At 43.1% G+C, this 25818-nt stretch overlaps 1 protein-coding gene across 1 annotated transcript in view; it reads left to right on the forward strand.

Moving 5' to 3' along the window:
- ABLIM3 (actin binding LIM protein family member 3) overlaps nt 1-25818 on the forward strand; it is a 106364-nt gene that overhangs the window by 13375 nt on the left and 67171 nt on the right. The gene's annotated exons all lie outside the window — the stretch shown is intronic.

Below are 25818 nucleotides of genomic sequence, written 5' to 3' on the forward strand. Positions count from 1 at the left end.
CATGTATTTAAGAAAAATCACAACGTGGCAAAATAATTATGACTTGAAGATAATACTGACATAGTGAGGCTAACAGATACTTTCAGCAATAGAAAGGAGTCCTCAAGTGATCTGAATGTGGTTACATGGATGTAAACGTGTAAAACTCTTGAGCTTTACACGTAAGATTTGTACACTTGACTCTATGCAGGTTATGCCACAATAAAAAGTAAAAAATAAAAATGAAGGAGTCCTTATACTTTATAAGCCTGTCCATTCCTAGTCAACACACAAGAATTAATTTGTGATAGATCATAGACCTTAATAAACTAAAAGCTAAAACTATAAAGCTTCTAAAAGAGAATATAGGAGAATATCTTGTGACCTTGAGGTAGGCAGTGACTTCTTAGAACACTTGAAAGCAGCAAAACAGGGCAAGACACTTCACAGAGCAATACATACAAGTATGTGCTCAGCATCGTTAGGCACCAGGGAAATGCAAATCAGAACCACCTCTTTACACCCACCAAAATGGCTTATATTCCTTCTACATTGTTGGTAGGAACATAAAGTGGTACAACAACTTTGGAAAACTGTTAGGCAGTTTCATAGGAACACGCACCTAATTATGATCCAGCAGCTCCATCCCTGGGTATTTACCCGTGAGAGATGAAAACATAAATCTTCAAAAAGAATTGGGCAAAGATGTTCCTGGCAGCTGAATTCATAATATCCCAAATCTGGAAACAACCCAAATGTCGGACAAATGGATAAGCAAATTGTGTTACATTTCCACAATGGAATACTACTCAGCAAAAAAAGAAAAAAAGGACCAACAATTGATACATGCAACAGCATGAGTGAATCTCAGAAGCATGCTGAGTAAAAGAAGCCAGACAGAGAGAGCACATACTGTACGATTCCGTCATATGAAGTTAAAGAACAGGCAAAGCTAACCTATGTGGATGGAAATTATAACAGAGTTTGCCTCTAGTTGGGGGGAGGAGTGATTGATTGTAAGTGGTGACAGCAGATTATCTCCGTGTTATGGAAATGTTCCCTGTTTTGATTGAGATGTTGTTTACGTGGGTTTGTTTGTCAAAGCTTTTCATATTTTAAGATCTGTATATTGCATTATTTGTAAAGTATACCCGTGTGTGTGTGTGTGTGTGTGTGTGTGTGTGTGTGTGTGTGTATAAAATGAAAACTTTTAAAAAGTTCCTAGGCTTAGAAATAGAAGAACTGACTCCAAATCTTAGCTCTCTTACTAACTCTATGACATCTGCTAATACCCTCATTAGTTCAGTGGATATATCAGCTTTGCTTACCTCAAAGGGCTACTTCAACCATATGAGATCGCTCATATGTGGAATCTAAAAGCAAACAAACAAACAAAGCATAAATACAAAACAGAAATAGACTCACAGACATAGAATATAAACTTGTGGTTGCCAAGGAGGTGGGGGATGGGAAGAGATAGACTTGAATTTCAAAACTGTAGAATAGATAAACAAGATTATACTGTATAGCACGGGGAAATATATACAAGATCTTATGGTAGCTCACAGAGAAAGGAATGTGACAATGAATATATACATGTTCATCTATAACTGAGAAATTGTGCTGTACACTGGAATTTGACACAACATTATAAAATGATTATAAATCAATAAAAAAAAGTTATAAAAAAGGGGGGGGGGCTACTTCAACTATTATAACACCTGGAAAAGTGCTTGGTGAACTTTCAAGCATTATACATATCAAGACCCTCCTCTCCAGGTCTCTTCCTGGCCCTGATGTTCCAGCTACACTGGCCTCAAACTCACCAAGTACTTTCCAGCCTCAGGACCCTTGCACATGCTGTTTCTTCACTCGCATTGTTCTTGCCCCGGTCTTCCATGGCTGGCTTCTTCACTTCTTTGCAGTCTCAGATGAAATGTTTTACCTTCAGATTGCCTCTCCCCACAGCTTATTCATTTCCTTCTTTTTGCTTGTCACTCTTCGTGATTATCTATTTATTCGTTTAATTGCTTACTAGATATATTTCCCATGGAACTGTAAGCTCCCAAAGGAGAGGAAACATGCTTGTTTTATTCACCAGCATGTCCCCAGTCTTTGGCACATAGAAATTGCCCAGTAAAGATTGCCCAATAAATAACTACACCTATGAAGATGGCATTAGCATTAGCGACTGAACTTTGTAGTCTTTGCTGACTCGGGACTTTCTGCTTGGAGCCAGGTCTTCCCTGGGGCTCAGTGGGTACCAGGAAATGACACTAGGATAATGCTAGTATCAATGTAGTGTGCTCACTCAGGAGAAGCTTAGGGATTCCAGGAAACCTTAGGACGTCTTGTCTTTAGGAAGGCTGGGTCTGTATTTATGGGTATTGTATTTTGGGTCTGCTTTGTGTTCCCTCCATTGGGCTGTAACCCAGGGGTTCTGCATGTATCTCCAGGTTGAGAAGAATCTGAAACACAAGCAGGCTAACTATCTAACACGCCAGAATTGTCCTCCATCTCCAGGGCCCTCTGCATCCCACACCTAGCACACAGCCCAAGAGCAGGTGGGATGAATGCCTGGGTCCACATCCATCCTCTTATTTGGCACTTTTCAGACCTCTTTCCCATCATGTGGCCTTTTAGCCATAATCCCTTCCCTCTTTCTCTCTCTAATAATCAAACCTTCTCTTTCGGGTTTTCTGGATTTGAATGCCATTGTCCTCAGAGGCTCTTTCTCTCTTTGGAGTCAGCCCTGAGCCCAGGGCACCTGGTCCTCTCCCCTGGCTGATGTGCCCACGGGAGCTCTCTGAAACCCTCTGTTTTACCACTGGAATGTGTTTGCTGTCCTGGATTATTTTGGCTCCTGTGACATCAGTGTTGTGGGGAAATGCTCATTAGCCAGTAGCAAAGTCCACACGAGGGTATGAACTTAGAGAATGCTCTGGTGAAAATCGAAGGGGCTGAGAAATAGGGGGACGTCTAGCCTTCCTCCCATCCACTTCCTCCATAGCCAGAATTCTGCTTTTTCTCTGCCTTGCTGTGTCCCTTGAAATCTCTACTCGTTTCAACAGATAATGTCAATAAGCCTTTTATGTGAGTGGGATTTGGGGCTTCTCTGTTTCTCATCTGAGAAATCAGTCCTGTGCCAATGAGTTTGGGCCTCTGGCCCACATGTTAATTATTGTACCAGGGTTCCTGGAGTCGACTGGGGACAGAATGCCTCTTTGGCTAGTAGAGAGGTTATTCCGGTATATGTTTTTGAGGCATTAATGTAGCTTAGAGAGGCTGAGAGAGTGAAAATACACGTATGCTTCATTGATATTTGTTCCCTCTTGTCTGAGCTCCACACTTAACTGGGGTTTGAGAATCAAACCTTAGTGAATCTCTGGGGATTTCTTAAACTTATATTGGCAATAATCATTTTTCCTGCCATTAGTTTCAAGAAATAAAAAAACCAATATTTTAGGAGGCAGAAGGTGGAAAAGGAGTCTAGTGGTGTGCGTGTGTGTGTGTGTGTGTGTGTGTGTGTGCGCGCACAAGTGTAGAAAAGAAAGCTTGCTGAGCTGGGACCTGGAAGGCCTGTGTTGGCGTCTGGACACATTTTAATTCCCTGAGCCTCAGTTTGCTCATCTACAAAACAGATGGAGTGATCTTGCTTCACCTGATGTGTTTGGTAACAATCAAAAAAGGCAGTGAATGAGAAAACCTTTGAGTTAGCCTCTGTTTTGCTAGTTATTAAATAGACACCTTCTTCCCTTGGCTTTTCTTTGAAAGGGAAACTAGCAAAGATTTGAATTGGTTTTTTTTTTTTAATTACTTTTGGTTGTTGGCTGTGTTTCTTTTAATCATTAAAATTTTACACAATTCTGCACAGAAGCTGAGCACAAGGCAAATCCAGCTTTATTTGGGTTACAGGTAAATAGGGCAAGGTGAAAAGAGTCTGTTCATTGTGGGTATAGTGTCCTTATATACAATTGCCCTTGTTTCAGATATTTCTTCCCATTGTTAGGCCATGCGTCTAGCCATCCGTTTCAGCATCTCATTCAGAAAGCATAGTCTCTATAATTAAATGATGATAAAAAGAGACACAGGACAGTGACCAGAGGAGAGAAGCTTTGCTCTTCTCTTTGTGTCTGGAAGGGCGGTGAGCAAGCCAGACCAAAGAGAAAGAACCCTTTCATCATGCCCATCAGAGCAGGTGACTCGTTTTGGCTGAGAGGTCCAGAATTTCACCCTTCAGCTCCTCTTACAGTTCCCAGTTGAATGGTGCCCGTCACCAGGATTCACCCGTGCCTAGTTTAGGAAAGACACCCTGGGTACATCTCAGTACGCGTCTAGTTTTACTGCTCTCCTCACTCAACACTAAACAGCTCTAGTAGTTTTCAGCTGTTCTTTTTCTTTTTAACTGAAGTATAGTCAGTTTACAATGTTGTGTCAGTTTCTGGTGTACAGCAAAATGTTTCAGTCATACATATACATATATTCCTTTTCATATTCTCTATCATTATAGGTTACTGTAAGATATTGAATATAGTTCCCTGTGCCATGCAGTAGAAACTTGTTGTTTATCTATTTTATGTATAGTAGTTAGTATCTGCAAATCTCGAACTCCTAATTTATCCCTTCCCACCCCTTTTCCCCCATGGTAACCATAAATTTGTTTTCTATATCTGTGAATCTATTTCTATTTTGTAAATAAGTTCATTGTGTCTTTTTTTATATATATATATTCCACATATGAGTGATATCATATAGTATTTTTCCTTTTCTTTCTGGCTTACTTCACTTAGAATGACAATCTCCAGGTCCATCCATGTTTCTACAAATGGCATTATTTTATTCTTTTTTATGACTGAGTAGTATTCCATTGTATAAATATACCACAGCTTCTTTATCCAGTCATCTGTCAATGGGCATTTAGGTTATTTTCATGTCTTGGCTATTGTAAATGGTGCTGCTATGAACATTGGAGTACATGTATCTTTTCAAATTAGAATTCCCTCTGGATATAAGCCCAGGAGTGGGATTGCTGGATCATATGATAAGTCTATTTTTAGTTTTTTGAGGAACCTCCATACTGTTTTCCATAATGACTGCACCAAACTACATTCTCACGAGCTGTGTAGGAGGGTTCCCTTCTCTCCACACCCCTTCCAGCATTTATTGTTTGTGGACTTTTGAATGATGTCCATTTTGACTGGTGTGAGGTGATACCTCATTGTAGTTTTGATTTGCATTTCTCTGATAATTAGTGATATTGAGCACTTTTTCATATGCCTATTGGCTATTTGTATGTCTTTGTTGAAGAATTGCTTGTTTAGGTCTTCTGCCCATTTTTGAATTGGGTTGTTTGTTCTTTTGTTATTAAGTTGTGTGAGCTGTTTATATATTCTGGAAGTTAAGCCCTTGTCAGTCGCATCATTTACAAATATTTTCTCCAATTCCGTAGGTTGTCATTTTGTTTTGCTTATGGTTTCCTTTGCTGTGCGAAAGCTTGTAGGTTTAATTAGGTCTGATTTGTTTATCTTTGCTTGTATTTCTATTTGTCTCGGTAGACTGCCCTAGGAGAACATTGCTAAGATTTATGTCAGAGAACGTTTTGCCTATGTCTTCTCCTAGGAGGTTTATAGTGTCTTGCCTTATGTTTAAGTCTTTAAGCTATTTTGAGTTTATTTTTGTGTATGGTGTGGGGAATGTTCTTACTTCATTGATTTACATGCTGCTGTCCAGTTTTCCCAACACCACTTGCTGAAGAGACTGTCTTTTCTTTCCTTCTTTTTTTTTTTTTTGCCTCCTTTGTTGAAGATTAATTGACCAAAAGTCTGTGGGTTTATTTCTGGGCTCTCTGTTCTGTTCCATTGGTCCATATGTCTGTTTTTGTGCCAATAACATGCTGTTTTGATTACAGTAGCTCTGTAGTGTTGTCTGAAGTCTGGGAGGGTTATTCCTCCAGCTTCATTCTTTTTCTTCAGTATTGCTTTGGCAGTTCTGGGTCTTTCGTGATTCCATATAAATTTTAGGATTTTTCTAGTGCTGTGAAAAATGTCCTGGGTAATTTGATAGGGATAGCATTAAACCTGTAAATTGCTTTAGGTACTGTGGTCCAACTGTTCTTTTTTTTTTTTTTTAATGAAAGCATAGTTGACTTATAATATTGTCTTATTTCCAGGTATACAGCAAAGTGATTCATATATATATATATGTATATATAATTTTTCAGTTTATTTTCCATTATAGGTTATTATAAGATATTGAATATAGTTCCTGTGCTATACAGTAAATCCTTGTTGCTTCTCTATTTTATGTATAATAGTTTGTGTCTGTTAATTCCATGCTCCTAATTTATCCCTCCCCTCCTCCCTTTCCCCTTTGGTAACTGTAAATTTGTTTTCTGTGTCTGTTGAGTCTGTTTCTGTTTTGTACATAGATAGATTTGTGTTATTTTTTAGATTCCACATGTAAGTGATACAATATTTGGCTTTCTCTGTCTGACTTATTTCACTTAGTGTGATATTCTCTAGGTCCATACATGTTGCTGCAAATGGCAATATTTCATTCTTTTTTATGGCTGAGTAATATTCCATTGTGTATATGTGTATGTATGTATGTGTATATATACACACCACATCTTCTTAAGCCAGTTGTCTGTTGATGGGCATTGGGTTGTTTCTGAGTCTTTGCTATTGAAAATAGTGCTTTTCAGCTAGTCTTTAGACAATTTCTACCAATGACTAACCTGACAAAATTAGTGGGGCATGAACAGTCAGGATTGAAGGCCATCTGCCTCAAGATGCATCTTCCAGGACCTTTAGCACATCTGCATGTGGAAGCACCTCTTTCATGTCTGTTTTGGAGTGGGACTCTCCCAGTATGGGGAGGGAGCACGGTGTGTTGGAGGGAAAAGAAAGAAGGCCAGGTGGCTTTCAGCTACTGCCAAAAGGGAAGAGGGTCTGAGAGGAGATTGGGGAGGCTGGCAGGGACCAGGCCACGCAGGCCCTTGTAGACCATGGCAAGGAGTCTGGCTTTATCCCAAGAGCAAAGTAAAGCCATTGAATGGTGTTAAGTACTGCTGGAAGCAGTGAGAGGCAGGGTTAAGCATCATCGTATTTGCATCTTGAAAGCATCACTCTGGCACCTGTGTGGAGAAATGAGTGGGAAAAGAGGTCAGTTAGGACCTGCTGGGATCCTCCTGACTGGAGATAATAAGTCTGAGACAAGGGGTAGACGGACAGGGCACCTTCTACTCCAGGAGCATTGCATGGTCTTGATTCCCTGGCAGCTTTTATATGCTTTATACTATTTAAAATAATGATTTGGAGTCTGTGTTAGTTAGCTAGATCTGCCATAACAATATATCACACATGAGTGGCTTAAGCAACAGAAACTTATTTAGTGATAATTCTGGAGGCCAGAAATCTGAGATGTAGGTGTCAGCCGGGCTGGTTTCTTCTGAGGCATGTCTCCTTGGCTTGTAGATGGCTGTCTTCTCCCTGCATCTTCATATGACCTTCCTCCTGTGCAGGTCTGTGTCCTCATCCTCTCTCCTTATGAGGGCACCAGTCATACTGGATTAGAGCTCACCCTGATGACCTCATTTTAACTTAATAAACTCATTAAAGCCCCTGCCTTAAAATACAGTCACATTCGGATTTCCATCATACTTTTTTTCTTGGTTTCCCCATGAAGGATATTTAGATAACCTTAGTGTTTCTATTATTTGTCGTTGTCCACCCCCACCTCACCCTCCCTCATACACACACACACACACACACACACACACACACACACACACACACACACAGTACCTGCATTATGTATAGAAAACGCTGCATAACCATATGACGAATTTCATTTGGGTTCTGGTCTTCCATCGGAATATTGAACTTGATGGTGTTGTGAGTTCTAATACAGATTGGTTTAGCCACAGAAGTTCTCTTTACTAGTTATTGGTTACTTCTTGGAAACAAGTCTGTTGTGTTTGCCTTCCTTGTGGGCTCCAGAAATTCCTGTTGGAGCAAACAGCTATTAAGTTCATCCTGACCAGAAACTTAACTCCTTATCTTAAACCATGGGTGTGTCTAAATGCTTGTGGAGTGCCCACACAAATACTCCAGGGATTAGGGGCATCAGCAGCACCCCTCCTCAAGCAGTTTACAGTCTGCTAGGGAAATAAAGCAAGCACAAGCATAACAATATTACAGGGTAGACTGTTCTCTAGGTGAGTGGTTCTCAAAATGTGGTCCCCAAACCAGCAGCGTGAGCGTCACTTGGAAACTTGTTAGAAATGCAAATTCTCATCCCCAACCTGGGACCTACTGAATCAGAAACCCTAGGAGTGGGACCCAACAATCTGTGTTTTGACAAGACATCTGAGGATTCTGATGCACACTCAAGTTTGAGAAGCACTTAGTCATAAGAAGTACATGCCATGAGGTTTTTAAAAAGAGAGCTTTAAAGGAAGAGGGTATAGCTCAATGTTGGAGTGTGTGCTTAGCATGCAGGAGGTCCTGTGTTCAATCCCCAGTACCTCCATTGAATAAATGAATGAATAAACAAACAAACAAACAAACAAACAAACAAACAAACCTAATTATCTATGTCTGCCACAAAAATTTTTTTAAAAGAGAGCTTTAAATAAGTCATATGACTTCTTGGTCATAAGAAGTACATGCCATGAGGTTTTAAAAAAGAGAGCACATATTTGGGGGGGACGGCATGAGGGGAGAATCTGGAAATCTTTCTAGAAGTATGTTGCACATGAGGTAGGCCTTGAGGAGTGGGTTGGATTTTGATATTTATATGTAGATGAACATGTTTACTACAATTGCCATCTGCATGTTTATATATTTCTTTTACAAAAGTAATTAACATCCTGGACTCTAACTCAAACGATCTGCTAGCTGTCCCTTCCGTGCGTTTTAACTGGCTCACTATGAATTGAGGCTTTCCCCAACATATGCTCAGTTATAGAACTGGTAATTATGATTGGAGGCATTTTGTTGGAGGAGACTTTCCATTCCAAACATAGCTTGAATTAGATTCTGCTTTTAAATCCTTGCAACAAAATCGGACCAGAGCATCCTTGAATCCCATGGTGGGTAGGGATCTTTAAGATCATCTATCTAATAATCCAGTCAGGTTACCTCTGAGCTGGTCTTGAAAGATGGTTGGCATCAGAACACTCAGCATAGACACACACTTCTGCTAGCCCCTTGAATGATTCTGTAACACAGATCGGCAGACTGTGGCTTGAAGGTCCATTCAGGCCCGCTGCCTATCTGTAAATAAGGTTTTATTGGGACACAGCTATGCCCACTCATTTACATATTGTCTGTGGCTGCTTTTATACTGCAACAGTGCAAATTTTTAATCTCCTTCTTAAGAGTTTGCATTTGTAAGGACCCTTAGATTGCAAGTGATCGAAACCCAGGTCAAACTAGCTCAAGGTAATATAGGAATCTACTGGCTCCTGGACCTTTGAAGACAAGGGAAGGTCTGGGTGGAGTAGATGCTCTTGAGATCCAAATGGACTGTCTTCTCTGTGTCTGCTGCTCCAGTCGTGTCGACCGCACCTCCTGCTGCTGAGCTCTTTCCCTGCTCACTCGGTCTGGTTAGCTCTTCTGCCGTCACTGCCGGTTTCCATTTCATCCCACCCAGTCCACTCTACTAAGTTCAGGTCTTCTTTCCGATGCAGTGGATCCTACAGCCACAGCATGAGGACAAGACTCGGCATCAGAACTCCTGGGTTCTGGTCCTGACTGTGCTGTTGAAATAAGATGTCAAGACCGGCAGAAAATCAAAAACCTCTCAATAAATATAAAGGATTGCTTTCATTCTCTTAGAATCAAAGCATGTTTAATCTGACAAAGGCACTAAAATTTATCTTATCCCTGGTGGCCTAGGTGACAAGATGATCCATCAATATGTTTTACTTGAGTCACATACTGTTCTTCTTATTTTTTAAGTATTTGAGCCTAGCTATGAAAGCTGAGAGATTTTACTTTAAAATCCAGATTTCTGGTTTCACTGAGCCTGTGTCCCCACCTGGCAGGAGTCAGTTTAAATCGAGTGGGAACCATGCCTCTCTGACTCCCTCCCCGACTCCCTTCATCTTACCCACCCCACTCTCCCATTTACATGACCTCCTACCCTCTGAAGCACTGAGTTTGCGCTCCCTAATGTAATACAGTTATCCGAGTCCCAAAGATCTGATTCTTGTCTGTCGAGCCCAGGGGTCCTGCAGCCCCAGGCAGCTTCCACGTGTGGGAAGTTCACTATCTAGAAGAGCTTCTCGTTTCATCTCTGAGCAACTCTGACTATTAGGGAAGCTTTCCTTGTCTAGTCCATCCTCCTCAGCGTTCCCAAGTGGGTTGGGATGATTTGCTCTAAGCCTCCCAGTGTGTTAGAAGATTAGAAGCAAAGCTCTCAGGATGGCTCACCAAGCTAATGGTATTTTTGCCCCCTGATGGAGGTATGTTCTTTCTCACCTTCCTTACTACTCACTAACCCCCGATCCAATGCAGGGGTGGGGTGGTACATATGAAAAAGTCATTCAGCATCACGTTTATTTTTGACTGAAACATTTGCCTTTATAAATACTCTAAAGAACAAGAGTCAGCAAACTTTTTCTAGAAAGGGCCAGAGAGTGAATGTCTTCAGCTTTGTAGGTCCTGCGGGCTCTGTTGTAACTACTCAGCTCTGCCATCTTAGCACGAAAGTAGCCATAGACAGCACATAGATGAGTCGATATGGCTGTGTTCCAATAAAACTTGATTTGCAAAGACAGGCAGTGGGCCAAAATTGACTCTCAAGCCGTAGCTTGCCCACTGTTGCTATAGAGTGGGCCAGCAGGAGAGGTGTGCGTCTTGGCTGGTGTCGATGCCTCCCATCTTGCAAGGGCCAACGCGGACGTGCCGTTTCCAGGTCGTGTGCCCTGATTCCTTGGCAGGAAGTTACCTCTATTGCACCAGAGTTCCTAGAGTGCAGCGGTTTTCAGAGATGTTCCCTGACAGCCCCTGAGGGCCTCTGAGCAGTCCACAGGATCAACACCATTTTTGTAACAACCCTAAGAAGGGTTTTGCCTTTCTCACTCGCAGTCTCTCACAAGAGTACAGTGAGGTTTTCCAGAGGGGATGTATGATGAAGTCATCACTGACAACTAATGGAATGTGTGCTTCTGTTTTTCTGTTTTAAAAAAAATTCTCAGTTAGGACTCTAATACAGCAAATAACAGTAGATGTAACTCACCTAAACAAAAGCTCTTTGAGGTTCACGGTAATATTTTAGGTGTGTGTAGGAGTCCTGAGACCAAACAGTTTCCGAACTGCTACCAGTGTGGTTTTCTTATACTACAAAACACTTATCTTGTAAAATGAATTTTTCAGATAATCCTCACAAGAATGTAATTTTCCCATAGGCAGGAGCTATGCCAACCATTGTGTTTCATGATTGCATGTGAATTCGCACAAAGTAAGTTCATTTATTTTAAAAATGTTTGTTGTAAATCTGCTGTGTGCCGGGTATTGTGCTTGGCATTGGGACTAGAGAAGTGAGCTCAAAGAACATCATCCTTGCCCTCATCAAGCTTAGAGTCTAATGGAGGAAACAGAGACTAAGCAAATAATCACAACTAATTATATCAGTACATACTGAAAAACACAGTCAAGGGAGAGTCCCCAGGACTGTGAGAACTAACAACAGTAGGTTTGTGCTGTTCGGGCGAGTCAGTGAAGGGCCTTTGACCAGAGAGCTGGGGGAGGTGGGGGACTCATCTAAAGCAAGGTTTCTCCACCTTGTGACACTGTTGATATCTTGGACCAGACAATTCTTTGTTGGGGAGGGGAGGAGCTATTTTGTGCATTACAAGATGTTAAGCAGTATCCCTGGCCTCTACCCCCTAAATGCCAGTATCTCTCTTCTCTCCCTCTCTCTCTCTCTTACACACACACACACACACACACACACGCGCGCGCGCCTCAATTGTGACCATCAAAAATGTCTCCAGGCTTTGTTAAATGACTCCTGGCAGGGGGGGTCAGGGAGGATTGGAGAATTGCCCCTGGTTGAGAACCAGTGATCTAGAAAAGAAATATGGTAGGACGACCACTGTGGTAGCCCAGGTGAGAGGTGCTTGTGGCTGGGCCAGGGCTGGTGGAGATGGAGAGGCTGAACGGGGTTCGTCTGCACAGCGTGGTAATGGATAGACCAGGAGAGTGGCTGTGCCAGGGCCAATGATAAATTTCAGGGCTCATCATATTGAAGGACTGACTTTGGTTTGGGCAAGTGACACCATCACAAGCTAGCTCTGAGACCTCATGACACATTCCTCAGGATATACTAGAGAGAGAGAGAGAGAAAATACCTTTGCTCATCTCTCTGCCTGTGTGACTGCACTGTTAATCTCTGCCCAATGGGGGATGGCTCTAATAACAGACCAGAAACAGCTCTTCCTAAAAGAAATGACAACTTTAGAAAAGAAAAACCATCTGTGAGGGCTGAGTAAATTAATTGTGTGTTTAATCTAGCCGTGTGAGGACATTATTTCAGTGCCAGTTGAGTTTTTTAAACGTTGAGAAGGTTGGCAAACACATGAGAGAAAATACGCTTTGTAATACTCAGAGGGATACTGGCACCTTATTTACGACAGCACTTTTGATACACATTAGTGTAAGACACCAAGATTTCCAGAATTCTCGTCTCAGTGCCAAAGATGGTGTGAGCCTTCAAGTCACTGAGCCAAGGGTTTTCAGCCTTTAATGAACAAAAGAGGCTGCAGAGGAGCTTGTTTAAGCTTTCAGGTCGCATTTGGCAGCTCTGAGGGTGGGCCCGGGAATCTGCATTTTGACCATCCGTGCCCACCTCCCCCCCCCCCACCCAACCCCAAGGGATCCTGAAGCAGGTGGTTAGCTGGGCACTTTGAGAAACACTCATGCAGTTAAGGAGTGTGTTCCAGTTCCACTTCCACCACTGACCTCTGCTGCACGACCACTTCATCTCACCCCACCTCTGCCTGGCCGGCTTTTCATCTCCAGAGTGGCTCCAGGAAGCTTTCCCTGATGACTCTGACGATCCCATATTGTAGAACCGTTTGGTTCCATGGACTGCCTGCAGCAGCAGTGACAGCCCCCAACTAAAAGTGGCTTAAACAATCTAGACACATCTGTTTTACAGAACAGAAAGTCCAAAGAGGGGCAGATCCAAGGCAGGTTCATTCAGAGGTCCAGCATCATCCACAAACACCCGGATTCCTTCCGTCTTGGGTGGCTCCCCTTGGAGTTCATCGTGGGTACCAGGGCTGCAGTTCCAGCATCCTAGGTAGACAGCAACCTCCAAAGGCCAACAAGAGTGAAGAGAACCTCCCCAGGGCCCCACACCCCAACCTGACCTCCCTTCATGTCTCGTTGACCAGGAGTGTGTCACATGCCTTTGCCTAAGTCAGTCAGTTGACAAAGGAATGAGAATACTAGAATTGATGTTTACCAATCAGGATTCCTTGCCCAAGGCCAGGAAAGGTCACAGCCTTTCCTAAAAGACACGGCAGCTTAGGGAAGGATGAACAAAAATGGATTTCCCCCAGAAGAGAGAGGCTCTGTTAGCAGATGAAGAGGGGAATGGCTGTTGGGAAGGCAGCCGCCCTGTCTGATTCAACACTCCTCTTCCTGTCTTGGAACGCCTTTCCCACCATTTCCCCTGCTGGAGTGTGAGTCACAGGAGGGCAGGGACTATGTCCACTTGGTCCATTGTGTCCTCAGCTAGATGCTGGGGGTCGTGTTAGATACATGAGATCCAGCATGAAGTGGTCCTGGAACATTTGTTTAATTTAAATTGATATCTGACTATGATTTAGATGGAAAACTGTGATTAATTAGGGCATAAAGTAGTTGGTTGCAAATGATGAAACCCCAACTCAAACTAAGTCATATTTTTTTTTAAAGAACTGAGCTATATTGGTTTGTATAATTGGAGAGTTCAGAAGTGCCGTGGCTTCAGGCCTGTCTTGACTGACAAACTCAAGTGATACATTTGGGGACCCGTTCACTGTCTCTCTGCATCTCTAGTATGCTCTCTCCACATGAGGGCCAGATAGTGCCAGAGGCCTCTGGCTACCTCCTCCGGGCTTAGCAACCCAGAAAAAATCCTGCCAGTCGCATGAAACGAAGATTTGAGTTCTCTGGGTGGCCAGGCTCGGGCTACTTTCGGATCCTGTATTGGAGCAGGGTCAGCCCATCCAGACCCCACAGAGTGGGCTCCCCACGGGAAAGAGAGGTTAAATTGCCAGAAGAAGCAGAGAGCAGATGCTAAAGAGGCAAAACAACAGATGTCCACTACATTTATGGGTGAAAAAAAAGCAGTTTGCCAGGCATGACCAATCATTGAGAACTACTTACTGATACACACAGAAAGTAAACGCAGAAAGTAAACATTTTCCCTGAAGCTCCTGGTCCATACCAATTTAATTTGAAACTTTGAACAAAGATAAAATACAGCAACTTTTGTTTTTTGATTTTTAGGGAGGATCTTTGTTTTTATCATTTTTTTATCTCAAAAGGAAGTGTATTCTTTATCTTTCCTCCTATTATTTTTTGATCTTTTTCTTCTTTCTTTTCTTTTGGTTACCAGGTATCTTGACTTCTTCCTCCCACATGTCATGTATCAACAACCTAATAAAAAAAAGTACAGAAATGACATCTCTTCATGGTACTTTCTCCAATTTTTTTTTCTTTCTCTCCTGTCCCCTACCCAATCAGAAATAATTCATAAAAGTCTTAGCACTTCATGTTTGGATCTCTCTGATTCCTTTACCAAATTGTACCTTAGACGGTAACATTTAGGGATATATTTTCATCATTCATTCATCTGGCAAGTACTGAGTGCCTACTAGTGTTAAGTACTGGGTTTAGCATTAGACATACAATTTTTTTAAAATCCTCCCTACTCCATCCTGGAATTTCCTTTGGAGTAGGAGATGTGTTTATCTTTACATCTCCACAATATTTAGCTTTATTTTTAAATTGTTACTACAACTATCATTATCATTACTATTATAGCCCACTTTGGTTTAGCACTTACAATATACCAGACAATGTGTTAGGTGTTTTATATGTATGTATGTGTGTGTGTGTGTGTGTATATGTGTGTGTGTGTGTATATATATATATTTCTTGTGCTTCTTTCAAAAATTCTGCAAGGTAAACACTATTATCCCCATATGATGGGAAAACTAAAGTCCAGTGACACAGCACCCTGTCCAGTCTTATACCACCTGGATTTGAACCCCAATCTGACAGATTCCAGAGCCCATTCTCCCTTCACAGAAACTACTCCATGAGTGCCTCATAAAGCAATGAAGATTTTGCTTGTTTTTCTGTGAAGGTTAAGGTTTTGATACACCACCTTTCACACGGAATGCAGGGTAGACTCTGAGTGGTGAATCCTGTAATGAGGATAAACCTACAGGGGGCCCACTCTTCCTCCTAATTCCTCTTGTGACCACTGGCAGACATCACTGAGGCTGCCCATTTGTCCCCCACCCACACATCCACAATTTCAAATGAGTCTGTTTGAAGGGCCTTGGGCCTTGGTTTCTTCACTGGTGAAACCGTGAGGCTTGTTGTAGGTCAGGGATGTATAATAGAACACTCTGCAATGATGAAAACATTCTTTTTCTGTGTTACCCAGTACAGCTGCCACTAGCCACATGTGGCTACTAAGTACTTAAAATGTGGCAAGGGTGGCTGAGAAATTGGATTTTTTATTTTATTTAATTTCAATTAATTTTAATTTGAAGAGCCACATATAACTAATGCCTACCGTATTGGACTATGCAAACCTAGAATAATCTTTATCATTCTTTTCACCTCCGATCATATGCATATTATTGGAGTGCAAACAACATTTTTTAATGAGATGGCATAAAGTATCGAAATGGAATGGAATAGAAAAAGAAAATATCAGTATATATTATGCGTACTAAAAATAAGTTTTGTTTGTGAAACAGTCAAGTCACATATTTGTATACTGGGTCATTTGCAAATTAATTTCTTCCAGTGGGTCATGGACAAAAAATAATTTGAAAACCTCTGTCTGTCCCTGAGTAATGTCAGCAAGACCTTGAGACTGACGTGCTTATATGGTGCTCCCTTATCCAGCCTGGGGCTGTGCAAGACCTCATTTCAGGAGTATTCTGTTCTTCCAGCTCCTACAGGCATGTGGCTAGCATGTGACTTCTCTGGATGGTAATTGGAAGTGACTTTCTGGTCATCTATCTGTCTGGATGCAGAGATCCCAAACGGCTGGCCCACAGGCAGAATCCAGCTCCCACAGAAAGGCCTCTTTGGGACCTTGATATGTTTCTGCAGGACAGTGATCTGCTGGGGCCCGGTAGCTTCTTCCCTTCTGGTGGCCAAGTCTCTCCAGGTTGGGCCCGTTGGGTGAATTTTTCACTGACTTTCCCTGCCTGGCCCCTGGAGGTATTTTGTGTTGCAACTGTGTTAATATGCATAGACTATTGGATCTGAAAGGAAACTGAGAGATCACAGAATGCAACCCTTTTACTTTATAGATGGGAAAGCAATGACCCAGAAATGGAGAGTGCCCTGCCTGAGGCCTCCCAGAAAGTTAGTGGCAGAGTAAAGACTAGAAGATGCTGGTTCCCTCTCACAGGGAAGAAACAGACGTTAACAGAAATCTTGGAAGGATAGGGGTTAGAGGAGGAAGAGAGAGAGGAAGGAAAAACCAAGGAAGAAAAGTAGGAGGGAGAGAGAGAGAGAAAGAAGGAAGGAGGAAGGCGGGGGTGGGGGGGGGAACATGGAAGGAGGAGAGGAAGGAGATGGGGCAGAGTGGAGTGATGGTAAGCCGTCATCTCAGCAGCTCTGAGGAAGAGAGGGCCTGACCAGCAGGTCAGATTTCTGCCAGGGCAGCCCCTCTGGTGGGGTAATCGCGCTGAGGGGGTTCTAGTGAGTGGGTGACAGTGGAGACCGTCAAGGGGAGCCCTGTAGAATTCGGAGCAATGGGACAGGTACTTTAGACACCAAAGAGGGACTCTCCGTGAGACCTCTGCCTTCTGAGAATTGAGGCTGCATGGGCTGGCTTTGAGAAGTCCCTGACTTGTGTCACCTACACCTCATTTTGGCCTGTCCTTGGGCAAACTATCCCTGACCTGAAACAAGGCTTTTTCCTACTGGTTCTGGCGTAGCCAACATGATGGTGACCCTGACTACGTTCCTCCCTTCTCTCAGCCTCAGGATTGCATCTGTAAATGTGGGAATGTGGATGAGATGGGACAGAAGGTTCCCTGGGGGCTCCCTTGGGGAGAGAGGAGTCACAAGTTGGTGGCATGCCAGGCCCTACCCCACGGAGCCACAGCACCTCTGCAGGCTCTAGGCGGAGATCACAGTTCCAGTGCCTTCACGCGCCTGGCGGTGCAGGAGAGAAGCTGGCCAGAGGTGAGGCAAAAGGAAGAGGCAGGAACCATGGTGATTAGGAAGGATTTAAAAACAAACACGAGGCCTCCCAAGTAAAGCATGTCTGGGAGTCGCATCCAATGCCAGCAGCTTGGTCTAGGGGATTTCCCCGAGTGACCAGTAGGTCATCGTGTGTTTGCATTCTGTGCGTGGTTTGCAGTGCAATCAATATAACCTAGAGGCCATTTCATTATTTCAATAAAGGGTTCGTAGCTTAAAAAAAAAAAAGCAAGAAGGGGGGACCTCTAGACTAGATGTTTTCTATATGCTCTCTACTCTGAAAATCTGTGAGCTGAAGGAAACCCAGGTGGCAGCTGGTATTCCTTGGTTTTCCCCACAGTATATCAGAGCTTGGTGGCCTGCCAGAGTCTCAGGAAGCAAACATTGTATAAGTATTAAAACCTCTGGCTCAGAGGCCAAGGGACTGAGTCACTTGAAGCACAAAGACAATTGCTGGCTTCCTGAAGTTCCTCTATTTCCAACATGGTTTCCAGGGCGCCAGACGAAACCCAAATTATATTTCTCAGATAAGCTATAGAGATGCTGGAAAGGATGACACAAGGGCCAGGTGCAGGGCAATGCCATTCTCCCTGTGGGGGGTGCCTGGCCCCTGCTTTTCCCTCAGGAGAAACTGGGCAGAGGAGACCCCACCAGGGATGCTCCTGAGTGGGGAGAGGAGTGGAGAGAAAACTGAGCCTGTCCTAGTCCCACAGATGCCTGTGTGAACTGTAGCTCTGACATGTGCATGTGGTGTGACTTCAGGCAAATGAATTAACCTCTCTGTGCCTCAGATTCCTCGTATATAAAACAGCATATGGGGTCTGTCTCATGGAGTGGTTGTGAGAATTAAATGAGATGGTACGTATGAAGCCCTTAGCACAGGTCCTGGCACATAGCGATTCATGCTGGCTCTTGTTAGCTATCTTTACAGCCCCTCAGAGTCCCCAGCTGGGGACTTTGTAAAGGTATCAAGGAACAGAGTCAGTGGTGATTAGAGAATTTGGTGTTGATTGCCAGGAGCCATTCCGAAGAGGGAAAGATGCCAAGGCTGGGAGACACATTGGGATTTTTCCCTTTCTCCGTCAAATCTTGTCTATTCCTCAGCCGTTTTGTAACCAGCTCTGTATATTATATTCCTAAAACCCCGTGACCATGTGTAGCAAGATGATATTTTTGAAATATTAACTGGTATTTCCCTCTCCCACCCATCACAAGTCTTCCCTCTATTCAGGGAGCAAGGCCTCAGGGTTGGGATGGGCAGCAGAAGGCAGAGAGAAAAGGGGTCACTTCCCGGCTTTTGAATTTCAAAAGTCTGTGCCCTTAGAGCAGGAAGGATTTATTACAAAGCTAAACACCCTAGAGAAAGCATACATTAGAGAGGGCAGAAAGGGCTTCTTTACCCACAGCTAGCAAACTTGATTCCCTGGCCCAGAGATGGGAAGGGGAATCTCAGGGAAAGAAACGAGGACACAGATCTCATGGAGTCCTTAGAAAGGGGCTGTGCCATGCGCCTTCTGAGCCAGAGCCGGACACGGTCCCAGTGAATGGGATCCGGGGTGGAGGGGCCAACTGACCAAAACTTAGCTTCTACTTGTCTTGAAATAGGAACCAAGTTGAGTTATAAGAAAGAAATGAGAGGTTTTTTTCATCTTAAAGTCTTTTATTGAGTTCAATCAGGAAGTATACAGTTTTGGGTTTTTTTTACAACAATATTAATATAGAATAAAGTGAAAAGTTAATACTATGACTCTGTATCTGGATCGACTTCCTGAATTTGCAAGGTGGAATACTCAGTATGCAGATCTCATTTTATGGAGTAACTTCCCTAACAAGTGAGTGGGAAATAAATCAGTCCTTCGGTGGGACGGCAACTCAGGCCTCCTCTCCCAAGACACTTGCAGTGGGGAGGCCGTCTGGGTCCAGCCCAGATCCGTTCTGCTGTAGCTGTAGCGTGGCAGCTGGCTGTCAGGCAGGAGCAGGCTGTCTGGCCAAGAGCATGCAGTTCTGACACATGTCCTGACAACACGATGCTGAAGAAGCCATGTTGCCAGCTCCACGCCATGACTGTGGAGCAGGCTGATGAGCCTGGCAGAGGGAGGCTGTGGAGGAGTTTCTGTTGCAGCAAAGGTTTTACAATATCGTCTTGGGGTGACAGACTGTTTTACTGACCTGCTGGCACAGGAAGCTATGACCAGGCAGGGGCCATCTGTGAGATTCCCAGAGGGCTCTTGCCTCTGTCCTGCTGCAGCCACCGACCGGCACCTGCAGAGCCTGCCTCTTCCCGGGCTCCCGCATGCACACCTGTCGGGCTGTACCTGCCCACGCCAGGAAAGCTGCTCAAGGCTGACATCCTGTGGCCCCGGGACAGCAATTACAGCTTCCTCTTCATCTGCCGGAGATGCTGAATTACTGTTCCTGGTTTCCTGGTGTGTTCTCTGGTGCCCTCCAGCATTAGTCTTAAATCTTTGTAAAGCTCATATATATGGAGGTGTTTTTTTTTTTTATTTTAAATCAGCTGAGTAATGGATGACTACTGTTGAGGGGAAAAATTAGGTACCCCTTTTAGCCTCCCCCAAGCCCACCTCCTCCCCAGAGGTAACCAACGTTGGCTCTTTTGCTTGGCAGGCAGTAGGGCTTAGTGGTGAGAACCCAGATTCTAGAGTCAGACTGCCTGGGTTCAGATCCTACCTCTTCCATTTACTGACTGTGATTTTGGACAGATGAGCTCAGCTCTCTGGGCCTCCATTTCCTCATCTGTAAAATAAGGATAATAGTAACAGCCCCTCCTGAATTGTGAAAACTCAGGGGGATGACGTACGTACATTGCTGAGCACAGTTCCTGACAGAGTAACCACTCCCTGTACGTTACCTGTTATTATCCTCCCAGACCTTCCCTTGTGCACATACCCCTTCGATTTCTTCACGCATATCTTCCATCCCAAACTCCCTCCTATGCTTCTGCCTCTTGATACCCTGACCACCCCCAGCCCACTTGTTTTAGCGTTAAAATGCAGCTCTGAAAGTCTGGTTCCAGGAATTCACGCAAGGAACGAGGAACGCAGATGTAAGGGCACAGTGATGACACTTGCATGACCCTGAGGGGTTACCACAGGTAGCTCTCACAGTCTCCCTGTCAGAGTTTTCAGAAAACAAATTACTCACTTACTCGAAGTGCGGGCACACAACAAGCCTGCTAACACATCCCTCTAGAAACAGCAGATGTGCCCAAAATACACCACCCCAGGATAACATAGATCATAGCCTCTCATTGCCACAACAGGAAGCACCCAATTCACACATTCCTCTGCAGGATATATCAAAAGCATGTCAGCCACCCACCTCTGCAGCTCAAAGAAATCCCATAACAGAGAGAGTTCAGAGATGGGGCAGAAAAAAAGAGGTGGAATGGGCTGCAGCCAATGGCTTTTTTCTTGGCAATCAGCAGGGAGGGAAAACCAGAAGACCTTTGCCCAAGCTGGACTGGTCCAGAAATGGATTTGACAATATTCCAGCAAAGCTCAGTGGCAAACTGATAGAGATAGTAATTTAGAAAGAATTTCTGCATTGAGTAGGAGGTGGGGGTAGAAGATGGCTTTGACGATTCTTTAATATTAAGTATTGCTTATACTTACGGAGCCCACATTACATGCCAAGCAGTGTACTAAGCTCATTTATATGATTTAGGTAATTTCATACTCACAGATGAGTGAAGTTATTCCCACTCTAGAGATGAGCAGACTTGAGACCGGTGTCTCATAACTTGGCAAGGTCACACAGCCAGCGAGTGAGCAGCAGCGTGGCTGGCATCCAGATGCAGCCCCCCCGGACTCCAGCGTGCCGTGAGCTCCTTTGCATCCCTTCCAATGCAGGGATCCTGTCTCTGTGGTCTCACCCTAGGAAACAGGATCAGCGCCTTGCATTCTCCTCCAGCTCCAAAATCAAGCCCAAGGGCCCTTTTCCAAACTACCAGATAACTCTTATATCTCTCCCCTACCTTTCAGGCAGACAGCTTTCTAATGCCTGAACCCTTACTTGAATCCCTTCCTCAGTCTTTAGCAAATACCTGCGAACACACTACAGGCACTTTGGGAGCTGGCGTGTGACAGCTGCTGCCCCTGGTGGTTTTCCTGGGCCCCGGGCCGTTGCAGGCTCCTTGCTAAACTGGTTGATTCTCTAGTTGATGTTTCACTATTCAACCAGGAGCTCCACTGTTTTTATTACACTTCCAGCCAATTATTCACAGTTGTTATACTTTCTCCACGTCAGTTTTGTCACTCCTTTAATTATACCCCAGCATTGCATAGGTGCTTCTACCTCTTAAAGACTATTTTAAAGACGACTCAATTAGAATGTGGGAACATTTTTATCCACAAGGTCAAGTGACCTTCAAGCGAGGGAAGAAGAAAGTTGTGCCGGCACCGCACCAGTAAAGAGAACGTCACTTAGGTTGTGTTGTTTATGAGAGAGGAATCAGGCCATTATCTGCTTTTAAGAGAGACTAGTAAATCTGATGACATACAGCACAGTCTAGTTTAAAAGTGGGACCAGTTAATGGAGAGAAGACAGAGTGGAGGGAAAGAAAGAGGCCCAGAAAAGGACACACAGAGCCAGAATCCATTATTAATTGGAAGGAATTTTATAAATGATTTTCTCCAACCTCCTCAGTGACTAAGGCGAGGATTGAGACTGGAGAAGTTACAGGATTTGCTTAATATTAATGACAGTAGAGAGGAAATTGGAACCCAGGTTACCCCCGACACTTCCCACCAGAGAGAAACACACGAGATGGGGAATGACAGAGGGAGAGAGGAAGAGCCAGGTAGAGGAATCAGATGCTGAATCTTTTTTCTGCTGTGTTCAACTCACGTGCTCCTTTTAACTTCCAACAGAGCCAGTTACCCCTCTCCTTCCAATACGTTGTTTTGCTTCAATAATTTTAGATGATCTTGGTAGCATTTAGGGAAGAGCTTTACTAGAAAACTTAGTTGTGGAATTGTGATGTATTTTCTCACAGAACGCTAAAGATTTGGTATGCATATAGAAGAATACTCACTGTTTCAGATCCTTGATTTTTAATCACATAGGCATTGACCAACTGATTTTCTGTCTTAAAAAAATTATGTTAACAGCCGTCGCCAACTGAATTTCTTGCTTTTGTTTTTGGAAAGATTAAGATTATTCAATCTCACGGTGTCTGGAAAATTGTACTTTTTCAAAAATCAGTATGTATTTCACTGCTCCGAATCTTTTGTTTGCAGATAAAATTGAGTGGGTACATGTATGAGTCATGGGTTCTTATTGCAAATTATTTTTTAGATACAACTTTAAAACTCTTCAGGAATAAAAGGGAATAATTTAAGTCTGAGGTGTATTCCCAAATTAATTTGTACATGTATTTATGTAAATAGGATTCAACCAGATTTAATTTATTTTTTCCCAATTCTCAATGCCTGGTGTTCCATTTGTGAAACTATAAGGCTACTGTGTCCAGTGTGGCAGCCATTAGCCACATGTGGCTGTTTCAGTGTAAGTATATGTTAATTGAAATTAAATAAAATTAAAAATGCATTACCTCAGTCACAGTAGCCACATTTCAAGTGCCCAATAGCCACATATGGCTAGAACTTACTATATTGGATGGCACATCTATAGGACATTTCCATACAAAAAATTTTATTGGACACCATTGCTTAAGGACTAGTAACTGGGAATGTTCCTCTTGGGTACACTTCATTGGTCAAATAACATAAACTAGAAACCACAGGTTCCCTGCACACAGTTTAGAACTCTACCATATGATCCATATGTCAACTTGTTAACCCACGGATTATTTCACAAGTGAGCAGAGCTAATCTCCTTTGAGCTTATGGCTGCTATCAGATGTTGCTCTCAAGAACAGGCAGCTCCTAACATGAGACAGTTTAAAAACTCATGTATAAGTCAACTTGGAATTCAAAAGACATTTGCCCATAGGATAAATGTTGTAAATCACATGACTGAATTTTAGTGCTTTCTGAGATAAAAATTAATGGAAATAATAATCAGCAAATAATCAACAATACAATTTTAGAATTTCAAAGCAGGGGATTATAGGTTGTGGAAAGAAATGATAGCCTCCCCTAGAAGGAAGAGATACACAAAGAAAGAAATGATACACACACACAGAATAAAGTTAGATTCTGTTGCTGATTTAATTAACCAGTAAGACAAAATCTTATTGGAAATGAGGTGGCTTCCAGGGCAAAAGCAGATGTGGCATATCTCAGTGGAGCTTCCCTTGACCCCCAGAGTTCCTGTTGGCACAGCCTAGATAAGGAGAGGTCTTCACATGTCTGTAAGCTCAAATCTTGATACATTGCTGCCCTTTTATAATCACGGCTTACACGAGCAATCTGTAAGAACTCACACCAGTGATGCATTTCTGTTTATGGGGCTATTTATAAACATCAGACATTTGTGGACTCTGCTGACAGTCAGCATCACCAATGTAGCACCCTCATCCTGAAAGAAGCAGCAGAGTTAGGGCTGGGAGCCCATGGGTAACTATGCCCGAGAAGGTGCATTTTCCCAAGCCATCCCCTCCCTCTGATTTTATGCTTTTTTATCTGAATCGTTCAAAGACTGAGTTTTGACTGAAGACCATGATCACTAGTGCATCACCCCAGAAAATCACATCATGGAGAAATTTATCTGATCTTAGAAGCTGGTTCTTGAGCAGTAAGGTGGGATGAATTAGAAGAAATAGATGAAAATGTGTGCAGTGATTCTGGAAGAACTTTTGGATAGTTTCAAGAGCTCTCACCATTGATGGTGATGATTATACTGTTTGTTCTTATTTTATTTTCAGACTCACAGCTTTGTTTTGCTCAGCAATAGTAGATCATTACACTGATCATATAAATAGAATCTGTATTTTTCTCACAAGTTGGGGGAGAGGGCAGAGTGAAATATTTTCCAGGGAACATTGAGCAGGAATCAGAAGCAAAGGAGATGGGACTAAAGAGAATGTTTGTGGACATTCTGAGGAGTGAGGAAGGACTGCTCTGAGCTGTGGGGAGGATGTGATGGTCATGGTAACAGTGGAGCGCTGGATGCGTTTATGGAGCACTTCATGTACTTTTTGAAATGTTTACATGTATTAGCCCATTTACTGAGTTATTTAATAGATTCAGTTAACTAGTTAACTCATTTAACTTTTTATCTTAAATGTGAGACAGAAAAAAAGTTGAATAGGAACATGAATTCCTTGAAAGAAAGATTATAATAAGAAAGATATTATTCTCTCACCTCAGATAATGAAGTTGTCAGCGTAACAGTTTCAGGGCTAAGCAACCAGCTCTTTGCCCTGTAGCACACTTAGCATTCAAGATGTAGGAGGCAGTTGAAAGTCCTGCTTTCTTGTTTGTCTTTAAAGGAAGGCCAGATGAGATCAGTTATGTAGATCATCTTTGAGAATCCAAAGAAGGCTATAGGTAATATGCATGATACCAAATTTTACATATAATCAGAGAGAAATATTAGCTCTCAGGTGTATCAATCAGGATGTGCTGTAGTTAAAAAAAAAAAAAAAACCTAGAGGCTGTGACAACGAGAGTGCCTCCTTGCCCGTGATAGATGTTCATCTTGGATTAGCTTAGAGCTCTGCTCCAGCAGTCCTCATTCAAGAATCCAAGCTGCTGCATCCTGCACCCCATCTGGGGCACTACTGGTTTCTGGGCTATGAAAGGCAACATGGCAGATCACATACTGGCTCCTGGGGCTTCCCGTTGAAATTGGCACACAATTTCCATTCACATTTCATTGTCAAGCCAGATACCACGTGTAATCTTTCATGTGCTGAGAATAAAAAATTCAAATTTCAGTAAACAGACAATAACAACTACCACATTTGGTCAGGAACCCCTGAACTAGGTGATCTCTAGGTTCCTTGGCAGTTCGGGGTTTCTGTGAGTCCAGGTTAACCTATATTATGCTTATTCAGAGGTTTATGTGTCTAAATGATAAGTCTACATGTCTAAATGATAGACACCAATTCCCCTCCAATCAAGGGTCATCTTTATAACTGGGACAAGAGAGCCTTCTCCTTATAGTGTCCGAGCAGACCCTTGTGGACTATTGCCTCAACCTGGAGTGAGAACTGAGGAATCGAATGATTCTCTCCGTGGTGCCCCTAGGGGCTTCCTCCTAGAGAGATTTGGTTCCTCATTGGCAAAGTTATCTCAGCAATTTACACATAATGAGCTTGGACCAGACAGCTGTTAATATTCCTTCCAACCCTGAAACTTTATGTTCTCGGCAAGTGCCTGTTATTATTGAATACTGGATGACCAAATTTTAGATTGGTCGAGCAAAGTGTATTTCAGGGAAAAGAAGTCTA

The sequence above is a fragment of the Camelus dromedarius genome, chromosome 3 (genome assembly GCF_036321535.1).
Source record: "Camelus dromedarius isolate mCamDro1 chromosome 3, mCamDro1.pat, whole genome shotgun sequence".
NCBI classification, from domain to species: Eukaryota; Metazoa; Chordata; class Mammalia; order Artiodactyla; family Camelidae; genus Camelus; species Camelus dromedarius.